Below are 25,622 nucleotides of genomic sequence, written 5' to 3' on the forward strand. Positions count from 1 at the left end.
ATGGAGGAAGAATGGAGAGGCACACACTGTACGATGCTTGAAGTCCAGTGTGAAGTTTCCACAGTCTGTGTTGATTTGGGGAGCCATGTCATCTGCTGGTGTTGGTCCACTGTGCTTCATTAAGTCCAGGGTCAACGCAGCTGTCTACCAGGAGATTTTGGAGCACTTCATGCTTCCTTCCGTAGACTAGCTTTATGGCGATGCTGACTTCATTTTCCAGCAGGACTTGGTCTGCCATAACACCTCAGCAGTGCCACAGGCTGATAGCTTCCATGCCACGCTGCATTGAGGCGGTAATTGCTGCAAAAGGGGCCCAAACCAAGTACTGAGTACATATGCATGCTTATACTTTTCAGAGGTCTGATATTGTTCTATGTACAATCTTTGTTTTATTGATTGCATGTAATATTCTAATTTTCTGAGATTGTGGATTTGGGGTTTTCATGAGCTGTAAGCCATAATCATCACAATTATGACAAATCACGGCTTGAACTATCTTGCTTTGCATGTAATGAGTCTATCTCATATATTAGTTTCACCTTTTAAGTTGCATTACTGAAATAAATGAACTTTTGCACGATTATTCTAATTTTTCGAGTTTCATCTGTGTGTGTGATATATATATATATATATATATATATATATATATCCATCCATATCCCATCAGTTGCTAAAGGGCTGTGATGACATGATAACACTAAAAAAAAATCTGAATTAACTCTCTGCACACTACTATACACTCTTTCCAACAAACTTTGTAGAAAAAAAAAAGGGATTTTTAGTTCACATGCATTGCAATACATGTTTAAGCTGGCCAACTGCATCAAAGTAATCCCTCTCTGGCCAGTCCCTAAACTACTCTATTTTACATTACACTACTCTACTCTACATTTCACTACTCGCTGGTGAGGGACCCAAGAAGGGGAGGTTGGGGGCCTCTCTGCAAAAGCATTGCACAGAGCATGTAAGTGCCCCCCACCCCCGCCTGCCCTCAACCTCTTGGGCCATGTCCTGTGTCCAAGGAGGCTGCAGACCAATGTGAAAGCGCAGCGTGATCTCATGCATATACATTGGGGAGTCACAGCCAGATGGCTACCTCCAAGATGGCGGTGCCCAGTCCAGGTGAAGACAGCTGAATCTGTTGAATGGACCCCTTTAAGGCATTTACAGCAAAACAGAGAGCCCTAGGGAAATCTGTCAAACCTTCACCTAGGTCAGCCTCAGTACCTGCTGAGCCTAACTTCCTAGACAGACTTTTTACACCAATCCTAAGGCTCTGGCAGACTCCAGTAGCCGCAACCACCGACTGCAGTGCAGCATTCACCAAGGCAAAAGATGCCTTGATAAAAGTTTCCAAACAATTGTCAGCTGCATCTTTAAAGACTAAAACAAGCCATACTTGAATAGGAATTCAAGATTCCATCCATGCATGGACAGGCTGATTGCACCCCAGTCAATTGATGGATCAACTTGGGTACAACCAGCCTAACAGAATTTTTTTCATTGGATTATTTTTTGCTTATGGCTATAAATATGAGCAGTGATCATCCTGTTCTGCTGGCTGAGAAGGTTCCCCGCAACCCCTCTGCCAGCAGAATACAGTAGTGCTGTGAGAGGAATTCCCCCCATCAACACTGACTGATTTGTCAGCTGCATCTGTAAAGACTTAAACAAGCCATACATGAATTGGAATTCAAGATTCCATCCATGCATGGACAGGCTGATTGCACCCAGTGAATTGATGGGTCAACTTGGGTACAACCAGCCTGACAGAATTTCTACATTGGATTATTGCCTATGACCAGTGATAGTTTTTACGTTGGATTGTTGCCTATGGCTATTAATATGAGCAGTGAACATCCTGCTCTGCTGGCTGAGAACGTTCCTCGCAACCCCCCCGCCTGCAGAATACAGTAGTGCTGTGTGAGGGATTTCCCCCATCAACAATGATTTGTCAGCTGCATCTTTAAAGACTAAAACAAGTCATACAAAAATTGGATTTCAAGATTCCATCCATGCATGGACAGGCTGATTGCACCCCAGTCAATTGATGGATGAACTTGGGTACAACCAGCCTGACAGAATTTCTACATTGGATTATTGCCTATGAGCAGTGATCATCCTGCTCTGCTGGCTGAGAAGGTTCCACGCAAACCCTCTGCCAGCAGAATACAGTAGTGCTGTGAGAGGAATACCCCCCATCAACACTGATTTGTCAGCTACTTCTTGAAAGATTAAAACAAGCCATACATGAATTGGAATTCAAGATTCCATCCATGCATGGAAAGGCTGATTGCACCCAGTGAATTGATGGGTCAACTTGGGTACAACCAGCCTGACAGAATTTTTAGATTGGATTGTTGCCTATGGCTATACATATGAGCAGTGAACATCCTGCTCTGCTGGCTGAGATGGTTCCCCGCAACCCCCCGCCAGCAGAATACAGTAGTGCTGTGTGAGGAATTCCCCCCATCAACACTGACTGATTTGTCAGCTGCATCTGTAAAGACTAAAACAAGCCATACATGAATTGGATTTCAAGATTCCATCCATGCATGGACAGGCTGATTCTACCCCAGTCAATTGATGGATGAACTTGGGTACAACCAGCCTGACAGAATTTCTACATTGGATTTTTGCCTATGAGCAGTGATCATCCTGCTCTGCTGGCTGAGAAGGTTCCCCGCAAACCCTCTGCCAGCAGAATACAGTAGTGCTGTGAGAGGAATTCCCCCCATCAACACTGATTTGTCAGCTACTTTTTGAAAGACTAAAACAAGCCATACATGAATTGCGATTCAAGATTCCATCCATGCATGGACAGGTTGATTGCACCCAGTCAATTGATGGATGAACTTGGGTACAACCAGCCTGACAGAATTTTTAGATTGGATTGTTGCCTATGGCTATAAATATGAGCAGTGAACATCCTGCTCTGCTGGCTGAGAAGGTTCCCCGCAACCCCCCGCCAGCAAAATACAGTAGTGCTGTGTGAGGAATTCCCCCCATCAACACTGACTGATTTGTCAGCTGCATCTTTAAAGACTAAAACAAGCCATACATGAATTGGAATTCAAGATTCCATCCATGCATGGACAGGCTGATTGCACCCAGTCAATTGATCTGTCAACGTGGGTACAACCAGCCTGGCAGAATTTTTACGTTAGATTGTTGCCTATGGCTATAAATATGAGCAGTGAACATCCTGCTCTGCTGGCTGAGAAGGTTCCCCGCAACCCCTCTGCCAGCACAATACAGTAGTGCTGTGAGAGGAATTCCCCCCATCAACACTGACTGATTTGTCAGCTGCATCTGTAAAGACTTAAATAAGCCATACATGAATTGGAATTCAAGATTCCATCCATGCATGGACAGGCTGATTGCACCCAGTGAATTGATTGGTCAACTTGGGTACAATCAGCCTGACAGAATTTTTACGTTGGATTGTTGCCTATGGCTATAAATATGAGCAGTGAACATCCTGCTCTGCTGGCTGAGAAGGTTCCCCGCAACCCCCCCGCCAGCAGAATACAGTAGTGCTGTGTGAGGAATTCCCCCCATCAACACTGACTGATTTGTCAGCTGCATCTTTAAAGACTAAAACAAGTCATACAAGAATTGGATTTCAAGATTCCATCCATGCATGGACAGGCTGATTGCACCCCAGTCAATTGATGGATGAACTTGAATACTGTACAACCAGCCTGACAGAATTTCTACATTGGATTATTGCCTATGGCTATAAATATGAGCAGTGATCATCCTGCTCTGCTGGTTGAGAAGGTTCCCCGCAAACCCTCTGCCAGCAGAATACAGTAGTGCTGTGAGAGGAATTCCCCCAATCAACACTGATTTGTCAGCTACTTTTTGAAAGACTAAAACAAGCCATACATGAATTGCGATTCAAGATTCCATCCATGCATGGACAGGCTGATTGCACCCAGTCAATTGATGGATGAACTTGGGTACAACCAGCCTGACAGAATTTTTAGATTGGATTGTTGCCTATGGCTATAAATATGAGCAGTGAACATCCTGCTCTGCTGGCTGAGAAGGTTCCCCGCAACCCCCCGCCAGCAAAATACAGTAGTGCTGTGTGAGGAATTACCCCATCAACACTGACTGATTTGTCAGCTGCATCTTTAAAGACTAAAACAAGCCATACATGAATTGGAATTCAAGATTGCATCCATGCATGGACAGGCTGATTGCACCCAGTCAATTGATCTGTCAACGTGGGTACAACCAGCCTGGCAGAATTTTTACGTTAGATTGTTGCCTATGGCTATAAATATGAGCAGTGAACATCCTGCTCTGCTGGCTGAGAAGGTTCCCCGCAACCCCCCCGCCAGCAGAATACAGTAGTGCTGTGTGAGGAATTCCCCCCATCAACACTGACTGATTTGTCAGCTGCATCTGTAAAGACTAAAACAAGCCATACATGAATTGGAATTCAAGATTGCATCCATGCATGGACAAGCTGATTGCACCCAGTGAATTGATTGGTCAACTTGGGTACAATCAGCCTGACAGAATTTTTACGTTGGATTGTTGCCTATGGCTATAAATATGAGCAGTGATCATCCTGCTCTGCTGGTTGAGAAGGTTCCCCGCAAACCCTCTGCCAGCAGAATACAGTAGTGCTGTGAGAGGAATTCCCTCCATCAACACTGACTGATTTTTCAGCTGCATCTTTAAACACTAAAACAAGCCATACATGAACAGGAATTCAAGATTCCATCCATGCATGGACAGGCTGATTGCACCCAGTCATTTAATGGGTCAACTTCTGTACAACCAGCCTGACAGAATTTTTACGTTGGATTATTGCCTATGGTTTTAAATATGAGCAGTGATCATCCTACTCTGCTGGTTGAGAAGGTTCCCCGCAACCCCTCTGTCAGCAGAATACAGTAGTGCTGTGTGAGGAATTCCCCCCATCAACACTGACTGATTTGTCAGCTGCATCTTTAAAGACTAAAACAAGTCATACAAGAATTGGATTTCAAGATTCCATCCATGCATGGACAGGATGATTGCACCCCAGTCAATTGATGTATCAACTTGGGTACAACCAGCCTGACAGAATTTCTATATTGAATTATTGCCTATGAGCAGTGATCATCCTGCTCTGCTGGCTGAGAAGGTTCCCTGCAAACCCTCTGCCAGCAGAATACAGTAGTGCTGTGAGAGGAATACCCCCCCATCAACACTGATTTGTCAGCTACTTCTTGAAAGATTAAAACAAGCCATACATGAATTGTAATTCAAGATTCCATCCATGCATGGACAGGCTGATTGCACCCAGTGAATTGATGGGTCAACTTGGGTACAACCAGCCTGACAGAATTTCTACATTGGATTATTGCCTATGACCAGTGATAGTTTTTACGTTGGATTGTTGCCTATGGCTATTAATATGAGCAGTGAATATCCTGCTCTGCTGGCTGAGAACGTTCCTCGCAACCCCCCCGCCAGCAGAATACAGTAGTGCTGTGTGAGGAATTTCCCCCATCAACACTGATTTGTCAGCTGCATCTTTAAAGACTAAAACAAGTCATACAAGAATTGGATTTCAAGATTCCATCCATGCATGGACAGGCTGATTGCACCCCAGTCAATTGATGGATGAACTTGGGTACAACCAGCCTGACAGAATTTCTACATTGGATTATTGCCTATGAGCAGTGATCATCCTGCTCTGCTGGCTGAGAAGGTTCCCCACAAACCCTCTGCCAGCAGAATACAGTAGTGCTGTGAGAGGAATTCCTCCCATCAACACTGATTTTTCAGCTACTTTTTGAAAGACTAAAACAAGCCATACATGAATTGCGATTCAAGATTCCATCCATGCATGGTCAGGCTGATTGCACCCAGTCAATTGATCTGTCAACTTGGGTACAACCAGCCTGACAGAATTTTTACGTTGGATTGTTGCCTATGGCTATAAATATGAGCAGTGAACATCCTGCTCTGCTGGCTGAGAAGGTTCCCCGCAACCCCCCCGCCAGCAGAATACAGTAGTGCTGTGTGAGGAATTCCCCTCATCAACACTGACTGATTTGTCAGCTGCATCTGTAAAGACTAAAACAAGCCATACATGAATTGGAATTCAAGATTCCATCCATGCATGGACAGGCTGATTGCACCCAGTGAATTGATGGATGAACTTGGGTACAACCAACCTGACAGAATTTTTACGTTGGATTGTTGCCTATGGCTATAAATATGAGCAGTGAACATCCTGCTCTGCTGGCTGAGAAGGTTCCCCGCAACCCCCCCGCCAGCACAATACAGTAGTGCTGTGGGAGGAGTTCCCCCCATCAACACTGACTGATTTGTCAGCTGCATCTTTAAAGACTAAAACAAGCCATACAAGAATTGGATTTCAAGATTCCATCCATGCATGGACAGGATGATTGCACCCCAGTCAATTGATGTATCAACTTGGGTACAACCAGCCTGACAGAATTTCTACATTGAATTATTGCCTATGAACAATGATCATCCTGCTCTGCTGGTTGAGAAGGTTCCCCGCAAACCCTCTGCCAGCAGAATACAGTAGTGTTGTGGGTGGAATTCCCCCCATCAACACTGACTGATTTGTCAGCTGCATCTTTAAAGACTAAAACAAGCCATACATGAATTGGAATTCAAGATTCCATCCATGCATGGACAGGCTGATTGCACCCAATCAATTGATGGGTCAACTTGGGTACAACCAGCCTGACAGAATTTTTACGTTGGATTGTTGCCTATGGCTATAAATATGAGCAGTGATCATCCTGCTCTGCTGGTTGAGAAGGTTCCCCGCAAACCCTCTGCCAGCAGAATACAGTAGTGCTGTGAGAGGAATTCCCTCCATCAACACTGACTGATTTTTCAGCTGCATCTTTAAACACTAAAACAAGCCATACATGAACAGGAATTCAAGATTCCATCCATGCATGGACAGGCTGATTGCACCCAGTCATTTAATGGGTCAACTTCTGTACAACCAGCCTGACAGAATTTTTACGTTGGATTATTGCCTATGGTTTTAAATATGAGCAGTGATCATCCTACTCTGCTGGTTGAGAAGGTTCCCCGCAACCCCTCTGTCAGCAGAATACAGTAGTGCTGTGTGAGGAATTCCCCCCATCAACACTGACTGATTTGTCAGCTGCATCTTTAAAGACTAAAACAAGTCATACAAGAATTGGATTTCAAGATTCCATCCATGCATGGACAGGATGATTGCACCCCAGTCAATTGATGTATCAACTTGGGTACAACCAGCCTGACAGAATTTCTATATTGAATTATTGCCTATGAGCAGTGATCATCCTGCTCTGCTGGCTGAGAAGGTTCCCTGCAAACCCTCTGCCAGCAGAATACAGTAGTGCTGTGAGAGGAATACCCCCCCATCAACACTGATTTGTCAGCTACTTCTTGAAAGATTAAAACAAGCCATACATGAATTGTAATTCAAGATTCCATCCATGCATGGACAGGCTGATTGCACCCAGTGAATTGATGGGTCAACTTGGGTACAACCAGCCTGACAGAATTTCTACATTGGATTATTGCCTATGACCAGTGATAGTTTTTACGTTGGATTGTTGCCTATGGCTATTAATATGAGCAGTGAATATCCTGCTCTGCTGGCTGAGAACGTTCCTCGCAACCCCCCCGCCAGCAGAATACAGTAGTGCTGTGTGAGGAATTTCCCCCATCAACACTGATTTGTCAGCTGCATCTTTAAAGACTAAAACAAGTCATACAAGAATTGGATTTCAAGATTCCATCCATGCATGGACAGGCTGATTGCACCCCAGTCAATTGATGGATGAACTTGGGTACAACCAGCCTGACAGAATTTCTACATTGGATTATTGCCTATGAGCAGTGATCATCCTGCTCTGCTGGCTGAGAAGGTTCCCCACAAACCCTCTGCCAGCAGAATACAGTAGTGCTGTGAGAGGAATTCCTCCCATCAACACTGATTTTTCAGCTACTTTTTGAAAGACTAAAACAAGCCATACATGAATTGCGATTCAAGATTCCATCCATGCATGGTCAGGCTGATTGCACCCAGTCAATTGATCTGTCAACTTGGGTACAACCAGCCTGACAGAATTTTTACGTTGGATTGTTGCCTATGGCTATAAATATGAGCAGTGAACATCCTGCTCTGCTGGCTGAGAAGGTTCCCCGCAACCCCCCCGCCAGCAGAATACAGTAGTGCTGTGTGAGGAATTCCCCTCATCAACACTGACTGATTTGTCAGCTGCATCTGTAAAGACTAAAACAAGCCATACATGAATTGGAATTCAAGATTCCATCCATGCATGGACAGGCTGATTGCACCCAGTGAATTGATGGATGAACTTGGGTACAACCAACCTGACAGAATTTTTACGTTGGATTGTTGCCTATGGCTATAAATATGAGCAGTGAACATCCTGCTCTGCTGGCTGAGAAGGTTCCCCGCAACCCCCCCGCCAGCACAATACAGTAGTGCTGTGGGAGGAGTTCCCCCCATCAACACTGACTGATTTGTCAGCTGCATCTTTAAAGACTAAAACAAGCCATACAAGAATTGGATTTCAAGATTCCATCCATGCATGGACAGGATGATTGCACCCCAGTCAATTGATGTATCAACTTGGGTACAACCAGCCTGACAGAATTTCTACATTGAATTATTGCCTATGAGCAGTGATCATCCTGCTCTGCTGGCTGAGAAGGTTCCCCGCAAACCCTCTGCCAGCAGAATACAGTAGTGCTGTGAGAGGAATTCCCCCCATCAACACTGACTGATTTGTCAGCTACTTCTTGAAAGACTAAAACAAGCCATACATGAATTGGAATTCAAGATTCCATCAATGCATGGACAGGCTGATTGCACCCAGTCAATTAATGGGTCAACGTCTGTACAACCAGCCTGACAGAATTTTTACGTTGGATTATTGCCTATGGTTTTAAATATGAGCAGTGATCATCCTACTCTGCTGGTTGAGAAGGTTCCCCGCAACCCCTCTGTCAGCAGAATACAGTAGTGCTGTGAGAGGAATTCCCCCAATCAACAATGATTTTTCAGCTACTTCTTGAAAGACTAAAACAAGCCATACATGAATTGCGATTCAAGATTCCATCCATGCATGGACAGGCTGATTGCACCCAGTCAATTGATCTGTCAACTTGGGTACAACCAGCCTGACAGAATTTTTACGTTGGATTATTGCCTATGGCTATAAATATGAACAATGATCATCCTTCTCTGCTGGCTGAGAAGGTTCCCAGCAACCCCCCCCCGCCAGCAGAATACAGTAGTGTTGTGGGTGGAATTCCCCCCATCAACACTGACTGATTTGTCAGCTGCATCTTTAAAGACTAAAACAAGCCATACATGAATTGGAATTCAAGATTCCATCCATGCATGGACAGGCTGATTGCACCCAATCAATTGATGGGTCAACTTGGGTACAACCAGCCTGACAGAATTTTTACGTTGGATTATTGCCTATGGCTATAATTATGAACAATGATCATCCTTCTCTGCTGGCTGAGAAGGTTCCCGCAACCCCTCTGCCAGCAGAATACAGTAGTGCTGTGAGAGGAATTCCTCCCATCAACACTGACTGATTTGTCAGCTGCATCTGTAAAGACTTAAATAAGCCATACATGAATTGGAATTCAAGATTCCATCCATGCATGGACAGGCAGATTGCACCCAGTGAATTGATTGGTCAACTTGGGTACAATCAGCCTGACAGAATTTTTACATTGGATTGTTGCCTATGGCTATAAATATGAGCAGTGAACATCCTGCTCTGCTGGCTGAGAAGGTTCCCCGCAACCCCCCCGCCAGCAGAATACAGTAGTGCTGTGTGAGGAATTCCCCCCATCAACACTGACTGATTTGTCAGCTGCATCTTTAAAGACTAAAACAAGTCATACAAGAATTGGATTTCAAGATTCCATCCATGCATGGACAGGCTGATTCTACCCCATTCAATTGATGGATGAACTTGGGTACAACCAGTCTGACAGAATTTCTACATTGGATTATTGCCTATGAGCAGTGGTCATCCTGCTCTGCTGGCTGAGAAGGTTCCCCGCAAACCCTCTGCCAGCAGAATACAGTGGTGCTGTGAGAGGAATTCCCCCCATCAACACTGATTTGTCAGCTACTTTTTGAAAGACTAAAACAAGCCATACAAGAATTGCGATTCAAGATTCCATCCATGCATGGACAGGCTGATTGCACCCAGTCAATTGATGGATGAACTTGGGTACAACCAGCCTGACAGAATTTTTAGAATGGATTGTTGCCTATGGCTATAAATATGAGCAGTGAACATCCTGCTCTGCTGGCTGAGAAGGTTCCCCGCAACCCCCCGCCAGCAGAATACAGTAGTGCTGTGTGAGGAATTCCCCCCATCAACACTGACTGATTTGTCAGCTGCATCTTTAAAGACTAAAACAAGCCATACATGAACAGGAATTCAAGATTCCATCCATGCATGGACAGGCTGATTGCACCCAGTCAATTAATGGGTCAACTTCTGTACAACCAGCCTGACAGAATTTTACGTTGGATTATTGCCTATGGCTATAAATATGAGCAGAGATCATCCTTCTCTGCTGGCTGAGAAGGTTCCCATCAACCCCCCCCCCCCCCCCCCCCCCCCGCCAGCACAATACAGTAGTACTGTGGGAGGAATTCCCCCCATCAACACTGACTGATTTGTCAGCTGCATCTTTAAAAACTAAAACAAGCCATACATGAATTGGAATTCAAGATTCCATCCATGCATGGACAGGCTGATTGCACCCCAGTCAATTGATGGATGAACTTGGGTACAACCAGCCTGACAGAATTTCTACATTGGATTATTGCCTATGAGCAGTGATCATCCTGCTCTGCTGGTTGAGAAGGTTCCCCGCAAACCCTCTGCCAGCAGAATACAGTAGTTCTGTGAGAGGAATTCCCCCCATCAACACTGACTGATTTGTCAGCTGCATCTTTAAAGACTAAAACAAGTCATACAAGAATTGGATTTCAAGATTCCATCCATGCATGGACAGGCTGATTGCACCCAGTCAATTAATGGGTCAACGTCTGTACAACCAGCCTGACAGAATTTTTACGTTGGATTATTGCCTATGGTTTTAAATATGAGCAGTGATCATCCTACTCTGCTGGTTGAGAAGGTTCCCCGCAACCCCTCTGTCAGCAGAATACAGTAGTGCTGTGAGAGGAATTCCCCCAATCAACAATGATTTTTCAGCTACTTCTTGAAAGACTAAAACAAGCCATACATGAATTGCGATTCAAGATTCCATCCATGCATGGACAGGCTGATTGCACCCAGTCAATTGATCTGTCAACTTGGGTACAACCAGCCTGACAGAATTTTTACGTTGGATTATTGCCTATGGCTATAAATATGAACAATGATCATCCTTCTCTGCTGGCTGAGAAGGTTCCCAGCAACCCCCCCCCGCCAGCAGAATACAGTAGTGTTGTGGGTGGAATTCCCCCCATCAACACTGACTGATTTGTCAGCTGCATCTTTAAAGACTAAAACAAGCCATACATGAATTGGAATTCAAGATTCCATCCATGCATGGACAGGCTGATTGCACCCAATCAATTGATGGGTCAACTTGGGTACAACCAGCCTGACAGAATTTTTACGTTGGATTATTGCCTATGGCTATAATTATGAACAATGATCATCCTTCTCTGCTGGCTGAGAAGGTTCCCGCAACCCCTCTGCCAGCAGAATACAGTAGTGCTGTGAGAGGAATTCCTCCCATCAACACTGACTGATTTGTCAGCTGCATCTGTAAAGACTTAAATAAGCCATACATGAATTGGAATTCAAGATTCCATCCATGCATGGACAGGCAGATTGCACCCAGTGAATTGATTGGTCAACTTGGGTACAATCAGCCTGACAGAATTTTTACATTGGATTGTTGCCTATGGCTATAAATATGAGCAGTGAACATCCTGCTCTGCTGGCTGAGAAGGTTCCCCGCAACCCCCCCGCCAGCAGAATACAGTAGTGCTGTGTGAGGAATTCCCCCCATCAACACTGACTGATTTGTCAGCTGCATCTTTAAAGACTAAAACAAGTCATACAAGAATTGGATTTCAAGATTCCATCCATGCATGGACAGGCTGATTCTACCCCATTCAATTGATGGATGAACTTGGGTACAACCAGTCTGACAGAATTTCTACATTGGATTATTGCCTATGAGCAGTGGTCATCCTGCTCTGCTGGCTGAGAAGGTTCCCCGCAAACCCTCTGCCAGCAGAATACAGTGGTGCTGTGAGAGGAATTCCCCCCATCAACACTGATTTGTCAGCTACTTTTTGAAAGACTAAAACAAGCCATACAAGAATTGCGATTCAAGATTCCATCCATGCATGGACAGGCTGATTGCACCCAGTCAATTGATGGATGAACTTGGGTACAACCAGCCTGACAGAATTTTTAGAATGGATTGTTGCCTATGGCTATAAATATGAGCAGTGAACATCCTGCTCTGCTGGCTGAGAAGGTTCCCCGCAACCCCCCGCCAGCAGAATACAGTAGTGCTGTGTGAGGAATTCCCCCCATCAACACTGACTGATTTGTCAGCTGCATCTTTAAAGACTAAAACAAGCCATACATGAACAGGAATTCAAGATTCCATCCATGCATGGACAGGCTGATTGCACCCAGTCAATTAATGGGTCAACTTCTGTACAACCAGCCTGACAGAATTTTACGTTGGATTATTGCCTATGGCTATAAATATGAGCAGAGATCATCCTTCTCTGCTGGCTGAGAAGGTTCCCATCAACCCCCCCCCCCCCCCCCCCCCCCGCCAGCACAATACAGTAGTACTGTGGGAGGAATTCCCCCCATCAACACTGACTGATTTGTCAGCTGCATCTTTAAAAACTAAAACAAGCCATACATGAATTGGAATTCAAGATTCCATCCATGCATGGACAGGCTGATTGCACCCCAGTCAATTGATGGATGAACTTGGGTACAACCAGCCTGACAGAATTTCTACATTGGATTATTGCCTATGAGCAGTGATCATCCTGCTCTGCTGGTTGAGAAGGTTCCCCGCAAACCCTCTGCCAGCAGAATACAGTAGTTCTGTGAGAGGAATTCCCCCCATCAACACTGACTGATTTGTCAGCTGCATCTTTAAAGACTAAAACAAGTCATACAAGAATTGGATTTCAAGATTCCATCCATGCATGGACAGGCTGATTGCACCCCAGTCAATTGATGGATGAACTTGGGTACAACCAGCCTGACAGAATTTCTACCTTGGATTATTGCCTATGAGCAGTGATCATCCTGCTCTGCTGGTTGAGAAGGTTCCCCGCAAACCCTCTGCCAGCAGAATACAGTAGTGCTGTGAGAGGAATTCCCCCAATCAACACTGATTTTTCAGCTACTTCTTGAAAGATTAAAACAAGCCATACATGAATTGTGATTCAAGATTCCATCCATGCATGGACAGGCTGATTGCACCCAGTCAATTGATCTGTCAACTTGGGTACAACCAGCCTGACAGAATTTTTACGTTGGATTGTTGCCTATGGCTATAAATTTGAGCAGTGAACATCCTGCTCTGCTGGCTGAGAAGGTTCCCCGCCAACCCCCACCAGCAGAATACAGTAGTGCTGTGTGAGGAATTCCCCCCATCAACACTGACTGATTTGTCAGCTGCATCTGTTAAGACTAAAACAAGCCATACATGAATTGGAATTCAAGATTCCATCCATGCATGGACAGGCTGATTGCACCCAGTGAATTGATGGGTCAACTTGGGTACAACCAGCCTGACAGAATTTTTACATTGGATTGTTGCCTATGGCTATAAATATGAGCAGTGAACATCCTGCTCTGCTGGCTGAGAAGGTTCCCCACAAACCCTCTGCCAGCAGAATACAGTAGTGCTGTGTGAGGAATTCCCTCCATCAACACTGACTGATTTGTCAGCTGCATCTTTAAAGACTAAAACAAGCCATACATGAACAGGAATTCAAGATTCCATCCATGCATGGACAGGCTGATTGCACCCAGTCAATTAATGGGTCAACTTCTGTACAACCAGCCTGACAGAATTTTTACCTTGGATTATTGCCTATGGCTATAAATATGAACAATGATCATCCTTCTCTGCTGGCTGAGAAGGTTCCCAGCAACCCCCCCCCCCCCCCCCCCGCCAGCACAATACAGTAGTGCTGTGGGAGGAATTCCCCCCATCAACACTGACTGATTTGTCAGCTGCATCTTTAAAGACTAAAACAAGCCATACATGAATTGGAATTCAAGATTCCATCCATGCATGGACAGGCTGATTGCACCCAATCAATTGATGGGTCAACTTGGGTACAACCAGCCTGACAGAATTTTTATGTTGGATTATTGTCTATGGTTTTAAATATGAGCAGTGATCATCCTGCTCTGCTGGCTGAGAAGGTTCCCCGCAACCCCTCTGCCAGCAGAATACAGTAGTGCTGTGAGAGGAATTCCTCCCATCAACACTGACTGATTTGTCAGCTGCATCTGTAAATACTTAAATAAGCCATACATGAATTGGAATTCAAGATTCCATCCATGCATGGACAGGCTGATTGCACCTAGTGAATTGATGGGTCAACTTGGGTACAACCAGCCTGACAGAATTTTTACGTTGGATTGTTGCCTATGGCTATAAATATGAGCAGAGATCATCCTACTCTGCTAGTTGAGAAGGTTCCCCGCAACCCCTCTGTCAGCAGAGTACATTAGTGCTGTGTGAGGAATTCCCCCCATCAACACTGACTGATTTGTCAGCTGCATCTTTAAAGACTAAAACAAGTCATACAAGAATTGGATTTCAAGATTCCATCCATGCATGGACAGGCTGATTGCACCCAATCAATTGATGGGTCAACTTGGGTACAACCAGCCTGACAGAATTTTTACGTTGGATTATTGCCTATGGTTTTAAATATGAGCAGTGATCATCCTACTCTGCTGGTTGAGAAGGTTCCCCGCAACCCCCCGCCAGCAGAATACAGTAGTGCTGTGTGAGGAATTCCCCCCATCAACACTGACTGATTTGTCAGCTGCATCTTTAAAGACTAAAACAAGTCATACAAGATTTGGATTTCAAGATTCCATCCATGCATGGACAGGCTGATTGCACCCCAGTCAATTGATGGACGAACTTGGGTACAACCAGCCTGACAAAATTTCTACATTGGATTATTGCCTATGAGCAGTGATCATCCTGCTCTGCTGGCTGAGAAGGTTCCCCGCAAACCCTCTGCCAGCAGAATACAGTAGTGCTGTGAGAGGAATTCCCCCCATCAACACTGATTTGTCAGCTACTTTTTGAAAGACTAAAACAAGCCATACATGAATTGCGATTCAAGATTCCATCCATGCATGGACAGGCTGATTGCACCCAGTCAATTGATGGAAGAACTTGGGTACAACCAGCCTGACAGAATTTTTACGTTCGATTATTGCCTATGGCTATAAATATGAACAATGATCATCCTGCTCTGCTGGCTGAGAAGGTTCCCCGCAACCCCCCCGCCAGCAGAATACAGTAGTGCTGTGTGAGGAATTCCCCCCATCAACACTGACTGATTTGTCAGCTGCATCTTTAAAGACTAAAACAAGCCATACATGAACAGGAATTCAAGATTCCATCCATGCATGGACAGGCTGATTGCACCCAGTCAGTTAATGGGTCAACTTCTGTACAACCAGCCTGACAGAATTTTTACGTTGGATCATTGCCTATGGCTATAAATATGAACAATGATCATCCTTCTCTGCTGGCTGAGAAGGTTCCCAGCAACCCTCCCCCCCCGCCAGCACAATACAGTAGTGCTGTGGGAGGAATTCCCCCCATCAGCACTGACTGATTTGTCAGCTACTTCTTGAAAGATTAAAACAAGCCATACATGAATTGGAATTCAAGATTCCATCCATGCATGGACAGGCTGATTGCACCCAGTCAATTGATGGGTCAACTTGGGTACAACCAGCCTGACAGAATTTTTATGTTGGATTATTGCCTATGGCTATAAATATGAGCAGTGATCATCCTACTCTGCTGGTTGAGAAGGTTCCCCGCAACCCCTCTGTCATCACAATACAGTAGTGCTGTGGGAGGAATTCCCCCCATCAACACTGACTGATTTGTCAGCTGCATCTTTAAAGACTAAAACAAGTCATACAGTTGTGACCAAAATTATTCAACCCCCACTGAAATTGAGTGTTTTGGCCAGTTTGACATTGCTTTTGATCATTCAGTCATCTTGCTTACATTTACATTAAAGAGGCACTTGTAGGTCAGACAAATATAACATAACAGTTATAATGAAATAACCACAAATGTCTTTTCTGTGCTCACAGCATTATCAGTTTTATTCAACCCCCAAGTGACATTCAATCTTAGTACTTAGTACAGCATCCTTTTACAGTTATAACAGCTTTTAAACGTGAAGCATAGCTTGACACAAGTGTCTTGCAGCGATCTACGGGTATCTTCGCCCATTCTTCATGGGCAAAGGCCTCCAGTTCAGTCACATTCTTAGGCTTGCGCACTGCAACTGCTTTCTTTAAGTCCCACCAGAGGTTCTCAATCGGATTTAAGTCTGGTGACTGCGATGGCCACTCCAAAATGTTCCAGCCTTTCCTCTGCAACCATGCTCTAGTGGACTTGGAGGTATGCTTGGGATCATTGTCCTGTTGAAAGGTCCAACGTCTCCCAAGCCTCAGGTGTGTGACGGACTGCATCACGTTTCCATCCAATATCTCCTGGTACTGAAGAGAATTCATGGTACCTTGCACACGCTGAAGCTTCCCTGTACCTGCAGAAGCAAAACAGCCCCAAAGCATGATTGACCCTCCACCATGCTTCACAGTAGGCAAGGTGTTCTTTTCATCATAGGCCTTGTTCTTCCTCCTCCAAACATAGCGTTGATCCATGGGCCCAAACAGTTCTAATTTTGTTTCATCAGTCCACAGAACACTATCCCACAACTTTTGTGGTTTGTCCACATGGCTTTTGGCATACTGCAGTCGACTCTTCTTATTCTTTGGAGACAGCAAGGGGGTACGCCTGGGAGTTCTGGCACGGAGGCCTTCATTACGCAGTGTGCGTCTTATTGTCTGGGCTGAAACTTCTGTACCCACATCTGACAAATCTTTTCTCAGTTCCTCAGCAGTCACACGGGGACTTCTCTCCACTCTACGCTTCAGGTAGCGCACAGCAGTCGAAGTCAGCATCTTCTTTCTGCCACGACCAGGTAGCGTTTCAACAGTGCCCTTTGCCTTGAATTTGCGAATGATGCTTCCTAAGGTGTCTCTTGGTATGTTTAACATCTTTGCAATCTTCTTATAGCCATTGCCCTTCCTGTGAAGAGAAATCACCTCTTCTCTTGTCTTCCTGGACCATTCTCTTGCCTTCACCATGTTTGTAACCACACCAGTAAATGTCTAGAAGGAGCTGAGTATCACAGTCATTTTAAAGCTGCCTAATTGGTGCTTATTATGCTTGATTGCTGCTCGGTGACATCCACAGGTGTTTTCAATACCTGATGGAAAGCACCTGTATGAACCTCTGTTCTTCAGAGTGGTAGTCTTTAAGGGGTTGAATAATTGTGGCAATGAAGAAACCACATAAGAACCATTTACTACTGTATTACATAAACAATTGATGTCATTTTAGTTGCATTTGGGTAGTTACAACGTCCTTGTAGGATTTGATTCTGAATACAATTCCAAATGTACACTATAGTCCCTAAACCCCTTTACAGCATTGGGGGTTGAATAATTTTGGTCACAACTGTACAAGAATTGGATTTCAAGATTCCATCCATGCATGGACAGGCTGATTGCACCCCAGTCAATTGATGTATCAACTTGGGTACAACCAGCCTGACAGAATTTCTACATTGGATTATTGCCTATGAGCAGTGGTCATCCTGCTCTGCTGGCTGAGAAGGTTCCCCGCAAACCCTCTGCCAGCAGAATACAGTAGTGCTGTGAGAGGATTTCCCCCCATCAACACTGATTTGTCAGCTACTTTTTGAAAGACTAAAACAAGCCATACATGAATTGCGATTCAAGATTCCATCCATGCATGGACAGGCTGATTGCACCCAGTCAATTGATGGATGAACTTGGGTACAACCAGCCTGACAGAATTTTTAGATTGGATTGTTGCCTATGGCTATAAATATGAGCAGTGAACATCCTGCTCTGCTGGCTGAGAAGGTTCCCCGCAACCCCCCGCCAGCAAAATACAGTAGTGCTGTGTGAGGAATTCCCCCCATCAACACTGACTGATTTGTCAGCTGCATCTTTAAAGACTAAAACAAGCCATACATGAATTGGAATTCAAGATTCCATCCATGCATGGACAGGCTGATTGCACCCAATCAATTGATGGGTCAACTTGGGTACAACCAGCCTGACAGAATTTTTACGTTGGATTATTGCCTATGGTTTTAAATATGAGCAGTGATCATCCTACTCTGCTGGTTGAGAAGGTTCCCCGCAACCCCTCTGTCAGCAGAATACAGTAGTGCTGTGTGAGGAATTCCCCCCATCAACACTGACTGATTTGTCAGCTGCATCTTTAAAGGCTAAAACAAGTCATACAAGAATTGGATTTCAAGATTCCATCCATGCATGGACAGGATGATTGCACCCCAGTCAATTGATGTATCAACTTGGGTACAACCAGCCTGACAGAATTTCTACATTGGATTATTGCCTATGAGCAGTGATCATCCTGCTCTGCTGGCTGAGAAGGTTCCCCGCAAACCCTCTGCCAGCAGAATACAGTAGTGCTGTGTGAGGAATTCCCTCCATCAACACTGACTGATTTGTCAGCTGCATCTGTAAAGACTAAAACAAGCCATACATGAACAGGAATTCAAGATTCCATCCATGCATGGACAGGCTGATTGCACCCAATCAATTGATGGGTCAACTTGGGTACAACCAGCCTGACAGAATTTTTACGTTGGATTATTGCCTATGGTTTTAAATATGAGCAGTGATCATCCTACTCTGCTGGCTGAGAAGGTTCCCGCAACCCCTCTGCCAGCAGAATACAGTAGTGCTGTGAGAGGAATTCCTCCCATCAACACTGACTGATTTGTCAGCTGCATCTTTAAAGACTAAAACAAGCCATACATGAATTGGAATTCAAGATTCCATCCATGCATGGACAGGCTGATTGCACCCAATCAATTGATGGGTCAACTTGGGTACAACCAGCCTGACAGAATTTTTACGTTGGATTATTGCCTATGGTTTTAAATATGAGCAGTGATCATCCTACTCTGCTGGCTGAGAAGGTTCCCGCAACCCCTCTGCCAGCAGAATACAGTAGTGCTGTGAGAGGAATTCCCCCCATCAACACTGACTGATTTGTCAGCTGCATCTTTAAAGACTAAAACAAGCCATACATGAACAGGAATTCAAGATTCCATCCATGCATGGACAGGCTGATTGCACCCAATTGATGGATGAACTTGGGTACAACCAGCCTGACAGAATTTTTAGAATGGATTGTTGCCTATGGCTATAAATATGAGCAGTGAACATCCTGCTCTGCTGGCTGAGAAGGTTCCCCGCAACCCCCCGCCAGCAGAATACAGTAGTGCTGTGTGAGGAATTCCCCCCATCAACACTGACTGATTTGTCAGCTGCATCTTTAAAGACTAAAACAAGCCATACATGAACAGGAATTCAAGATTCCATCCATGAATGGACAGGCTGATTGCACCCAGTCAATTAATGGGTCAACTTCTGTACAACCAGCCTGACAGAATTTTACGTTGGATTATTGCCTATGGCTATAAATATGAGCAGAGATCATCCTTCTCTGCTGGCTGAGAAGGTTCCCAGCAACCCCCCCCCCCCCCCCCCCCGCCAGCACAATACAGTAGTGCTGTGAGAGGAATTCCCCCAATCAACACTGATTTTTCAGCTACTTCTTGAAAGATTAAAACAAGCCATACATGAATTGCGATTCAAGATTCCATCCATGCATGGACAGGCTGATTGCACCCAGTCAATTGATCTGTCAACTTGGGTACAACCAGCCTGACAGAATTTTTACGTTGGATTGTTGCCTATGGCTATAAATATGAGCAGTGAACATCCTGCTCTGCTGGCTGAGAAGGTTCCCCGCAACCCCCCCGCCAGCAGAATACAGTAGTGCTGTGTGAGGAATTCCCTCCATCAACACTGACTGATTTGTCAGCTGCATCTTTAAAGACTAAAACAAGCCATACATGAATTGGAATTCAAGATTCCATCCATGCATGGACAGGCTGATTGCACCCAATCAATTGATGGGTCAACTTGGGTACAACCAGCCTGACAGAATTTTTACGTTGGATTATTGCCTATGGTTTTAAATATGAGCAGTGATCATCCTACTCTGCTGGCTGAGAAGGTTCCCGCAACCCCTCTGCCAGCAGAATACAGTAGTGCTGTGAGAGGAATTCCCCCCATCAACACTGACTGATTTGTCAGCTGCATCTTTAAAGACTAAAACAAGCCATACATGAACAGGAATTCAAGATTCCATCCATGCATGGACAGGCTGATTGCACCCAATTGATGGATGAACTTGGGTACAACCAGCCTGACAGAATTTTTAGAATGGATTGTTGCCTATGGCTATAAATATGAGCAGTGAACATCCTCCTCTGCTGGCTGAGAAGGTTCCCCGCAACCCCCCGCCAGCAGAATACAGTAGTGCTGTGTGAGGAATTCCCCCCATCAACACTGACTGATTTGTCAGCTGCATCTTTAAAGACTAAAACAAGCCATACATGAACAGGAATTCAAGATTCCATCCATGAATGGACAGGCTGATTGCACCCAGTCAATTAATGGGTCAACTTCTGTACAACCAGCCTGACAGAATTTTACGTTGGATTATTGCCTATGGCTATAAATATGAGCAGAGATCATCCTTCTCTGCTGGCTGAGAAGGTTCCCAGCAACCCCCCCCCCCCCCCTTCCCCGCCAGCACAATACAGTAGTGCTGTGAGAGGAATTCCCCCAATCAACACTGATTTTTCAGCTACTTCTTGAAAGATTAAAACAAGCCATACATGAATTGCGATTCAAGATTCCATCCATGCATGGACAGGCTGATTGCACCCAGTCAATTGATCTGTCAACTTGGGTACAACCAGCCTGACAGAATTTTTACGTTGGATTGTTGCCTATGGCTATAAATATGAGCAGTGAACATCCTGCTCTGCTGGCTGAGAAGGTTCCCCGCAACCCCCCCGCCAGCAGAATACAGTAGTGCTGTGTGAGGAATTCCCTCCATCAACACTGACTGATTTGTCAGCTGCATCTTTAAAGACTAAAACAAGTCATACAAGAATTGGATTTCAAGATTCAATCCATGCATGGACAGGCTGATTCTACCCCAGTCAATTGATGGATGAACTTGGGTACAACCAGTCTGACAGAATTTCTACATTGGATTATTGCCTATGAGCAGTGGTCATCCTGCTCTGCTGGCTGAGAAGGTTCCCCGCAAACACTCTGCCAGCAGAATACAGTAGTGCTGTGAGAGGAATTCCCCCCATCAACACTGATTTGTCAGCTACTTTTTGAAAGACTAAAACAAGCCATACATGAATTGGAATTCAAGATTCCATCCATGCATGGACAGGCTGATTGCACCCAGTGAATTGATGGGTCAACTTGGGTACAACCAGCCTGACAGAATTTTTACATTGGATTGTTGCCTATGGCTATAAATATGAGCAGTGAACATCCTGCTCTGCTGGCTGAGAAGGTTCCCCGCAAACCCTCTGCCAGCAGAATACAGTAGTCCTGTGTGAGGAATTCCCTCCATCAACACTGACTGATTTGTCAGCTGCATCTTTAAAGACTAAAACAAGCCATACATGAACAGGAATTCAAGATTCCATCCATGCATGGACAGGCTGATTGCACCCAGTCAATTAATGGGTCAACTTCTGTACAACCAGCCTGACAGAAATTTTACGTTGGATTATTGCCTATGGCTATAAATATGAGCAGAGATCATCCTTCTCTGCTGGCTGAGAAGGTTCCCATCAACCCCCCCCCCCCCCCCGCCAGCACAATACAGTAGTACTGTGGGAGGAATTCCCCCCATCAACACTGACTGATTTGTGAGCTGCATCTTTAAAAACTAAAACAAGCCATACATGAATTGGAATTCAAGATTCCATCCATGCATGGACAGGCTGATTGCACCCAATCAATTGATGGGTCAACTTGGGTACAACCAGCCTGACAGAATTTCTACATTGAATTATTGCCTATGAGCAGTGATCATCCTGCTCTGCTGGCTGAGAAGGTTCCGCGCAAACCCTCTGCCAGCAGAATACAGTAGTGCTGTGAGAGGAATACCCCCCATCAACACTGATTTGTCAGCTACTTCTTGAAAGATTAAAACAAGCCATACATGAATTGGATTTCAAGATTCCATCCATGCATGGACAGGCTGATTGCACCCAGTGAATTGATGGGTCAACTTGGGTACAACCAGCCTGACAGAATTTCTACATTGGATTATTGCCTATTAGCAGTGATAATTTTTACGTTGGATTGTTGCCTATGGCTATAAATATGAGCAGTGAACATCCTGCTCTGCTGGCTGAGAAGGTTCCCCGCAACCCCCCGCCAGCAGAATACAGTAGTGCTGTGTGAGGAATTTCCCCCATCAACACTGATTTGTCAGCTGCATCTTTAAAGACTAAAAGAAGTCATACAAGAATTGGATTTCAAGATTCCATCCATGCATGGACAGGCTGATTCTACCCCAGTCAATTGATGGATGAACTTGGGTACAACCAGCCTGACAGAATTTCTACATTGGATTATTGCCTATGAGCAGTGATCATCCTGCTCTGCTGGTTGAGAAGGTTCCCCGCAAACCCTCTGCCAGCAGAATACAGTAGTGCTGTGAGAGGAATTCCCCCAATCAACACTGATTTTTCAGCTACTTCTTGAAAGATTAAAACAAGCCATACATAAATTGTGATTCAAGATTCCATCCATGCATGGACAGGCTGATTGCACCCAGTCAATTGATCTGTCAACTTGGGTACAACCAGCCTGACAGAATTTTTACGTTGGATTGTTGCCTATGGCTATAAATATGAGCAGTGAACATCCTGCTCTGCTGGCTGAGAAGGTTCCCCGCCAACCCCCACCAGCAGAATACAGTAGTGCTGTGTGAGGAATTCCCCCCATCAACACTGACTGATTTGTCAGCTGCATCTGTTAAGACTAAAACAAGCCATACATGAATTGGAATTCAAGATTCCATCCATGCATGGACAGGCTGATTGCACCCAGTGAATTGATGGGTCAACTTGGGTACAACCAGCCTGACAGAATTTTTACATTGGATTGTTGCCTATGGCTATAAATATGAGCAGTGAACATCCTGCTCTGCTGGCTGAGAAGGTTCCCCGCAAACCCTCTGCCAGCAGAATACAGTAGTGCTGTGTGAGGAATTCCCTCCATCAACACTGACTGATTTGTCAGCTGCATCTTTAAAGACTAAAACAAGCCATACATGAACAGGAATTCAAGATTCCATCCATGCATGGACAGGCTGATTGCACCCAGTCAATTAATGGGTCAACTTCTGTACAACCAGCCTGACAGAATTTTTACCTTGGATTATTGCCTATGGCTATAAATATGAACAATGATCATCCTTCTCTGCTGGCTGAGAAGGTTCCCAGCAACCCCCCCCCGCCAGCACAATACAGTAGTGCTGTGTGAGGAATTCCCCCCATCAACACTGACTGATTTGTCAGCTGCATCTTTAAAGACTGAAACAAGTCATACAAGAGTTGGATTTCAAGATTCCATCCATGCATGGACAGGCTGATTGCACCCCAGTCAAATGATGGATGAACTTGAGTACAACCAGCCTGACAGAATTTCTACATTGGATTATTGCCTATGAGCAGTGATCATCCTGCTCTGCTGGCTGAGAAGGTTCCCCGCAAACCCTCTGCCAGCAGAATACAGTAGTGCTGTGAGAGGAATTCCCCCCATCAACACTGATTTGTCAGCTACTTCTTGAAAGACTAAAACAAGCCATACATGAATTGCGATTCAAGATTCCATCCATGCATGGACAGGCTGATTGCACCCAGTCAATTGATGGATGAACTTGGGTACAACCAGCCTGACAGAATTTCTACATTGGATTATTGCCTATGGCTATAAATATGAGCAGTGATCATCCTGCTCTGCTGGCTGAGAAGGTTCCCCGCAAACCCTCTGCCAGCAGAATACAGTAGTGCTGTGTGAGGAATTCCCTCCATCAACACTGACTGATTTGTCAGCTGCATCTTTAAAGACTAAAACAAGCCATACATGAAGTGGAATTCAAGATTCCATCCATGCATGGACAGGCTGATTGCACCCAGTCAATTAATGGGTCAACTTCTGTACAACCAGCCTGACAGAATTTTTACCTTGGATTATTGCCTATGGCTATAAATATGAACAATGATCATCCTTCTCTGCTGGCTGAGAAGGTTCCCAGCAACCCCCCCCCCCCGCCAGCACAATACAGTAGTGCTGTGTGAGGAATTCCCTCCATCAACACTGACTGATTTGTCAGCTGCATCTTTAAAGACTAAAACAAGCCATACATGAACAGGAATTCAAGATTGCATCCATGCATGGACAGGCTGATTGCACCCAGTCAATTGATGGGTCAACTTGGGTACAACCAGCCTGACAGAATTTCTACATTGGATTATTGCCTATGAGCAGTGATCATCCTGCTCTGCTGGCTGAGAAGGTTCCCCGCAAACCCTCTGCCAGCAGAATACAGTAGTGCTGTGAGAGGAATTCCCCCCATCAACACTGATTTGTCAGCTACTTCTTGAAAGACTAAAACAAGCCATACATGAATTGTGATTCAAGATTCCATCTATGCATGGACAGGCTGATTGCACCCAGTCAATTGATGGGTCAACTTGGGTACAACCAGCCTGACAGAATTTCTACATTGGATTATTTATTGCCTATGGCTGTAGCTATGAGTAGTAATCATCCTGCTCTGCTGGCTGAGATAGTTCCCCGCAACCTCCCCACCAGCAGAATACTGTAGTGCTGTGAGTGGAATTCCCCCCCCATCAACACTGACTTCAGTAATGGGGAAGCAAACAAATTTTTTTTTTTTTTTTTGCGTCATCTATGGAATGCTTAATTTCCCCTTCTAAACTTGTTACGTTTTACACCCATATATATGGTGTAACATGTTTAGCAACTCACCCCCCCCCCCCCCCGAAACAGCGTGCGGAGGTTCCTCTCCCACATTTGCTGTCACATTTTTAAAATCGTGCAGCTGTGCCTGCACAACCGCATCATTCATTCACAGGAATCTGTGAATAATGAAACTACAAGTTCTATCTTCTACCACGGCAGACGGATTTGTAGTTTGAATGGGCTGCGAGCATGATGAGCAGCATGTTCATAGTCCATTCACATTCCCTCCAGGCTGCAAATTGACAGCCCATACAGAGGGTAGAATGTGTT

The 25,622-nt window shown here is 44.9% G+C and overlaps 1 protein-coding gene across 8 annotated transcripts in view; it reads left to right on the top strand.

Moving 5' to 3' along the window:
* PPCDC (phosphopantothenoylcysteine decarboxylase) overlaps positions 1 to 25,622 on the top strand; it is a 418,450-nt gene that overhangs the window by 200,717 nt on the left and 192,111 nt on the right. The window lies entirely within an intron of this gene.

The sequence above is a fragment of the Staurois parvus genome, unplaced genomic scaffold, assembly GCF_062004578.1.
Source record: "Staurois parvus isolate SC_StPar_1 unplaced genomic scaffold, SC_StPar_1.0 ptg000682l, whole genome shotgun sequence".
Classification (NCBI taxonomy): domain Eukaryota; kingdom Metazoa; phylum Chordata; class Amphibia; order Anura; family Ranidae; genus Staurois; species Staurois parvus.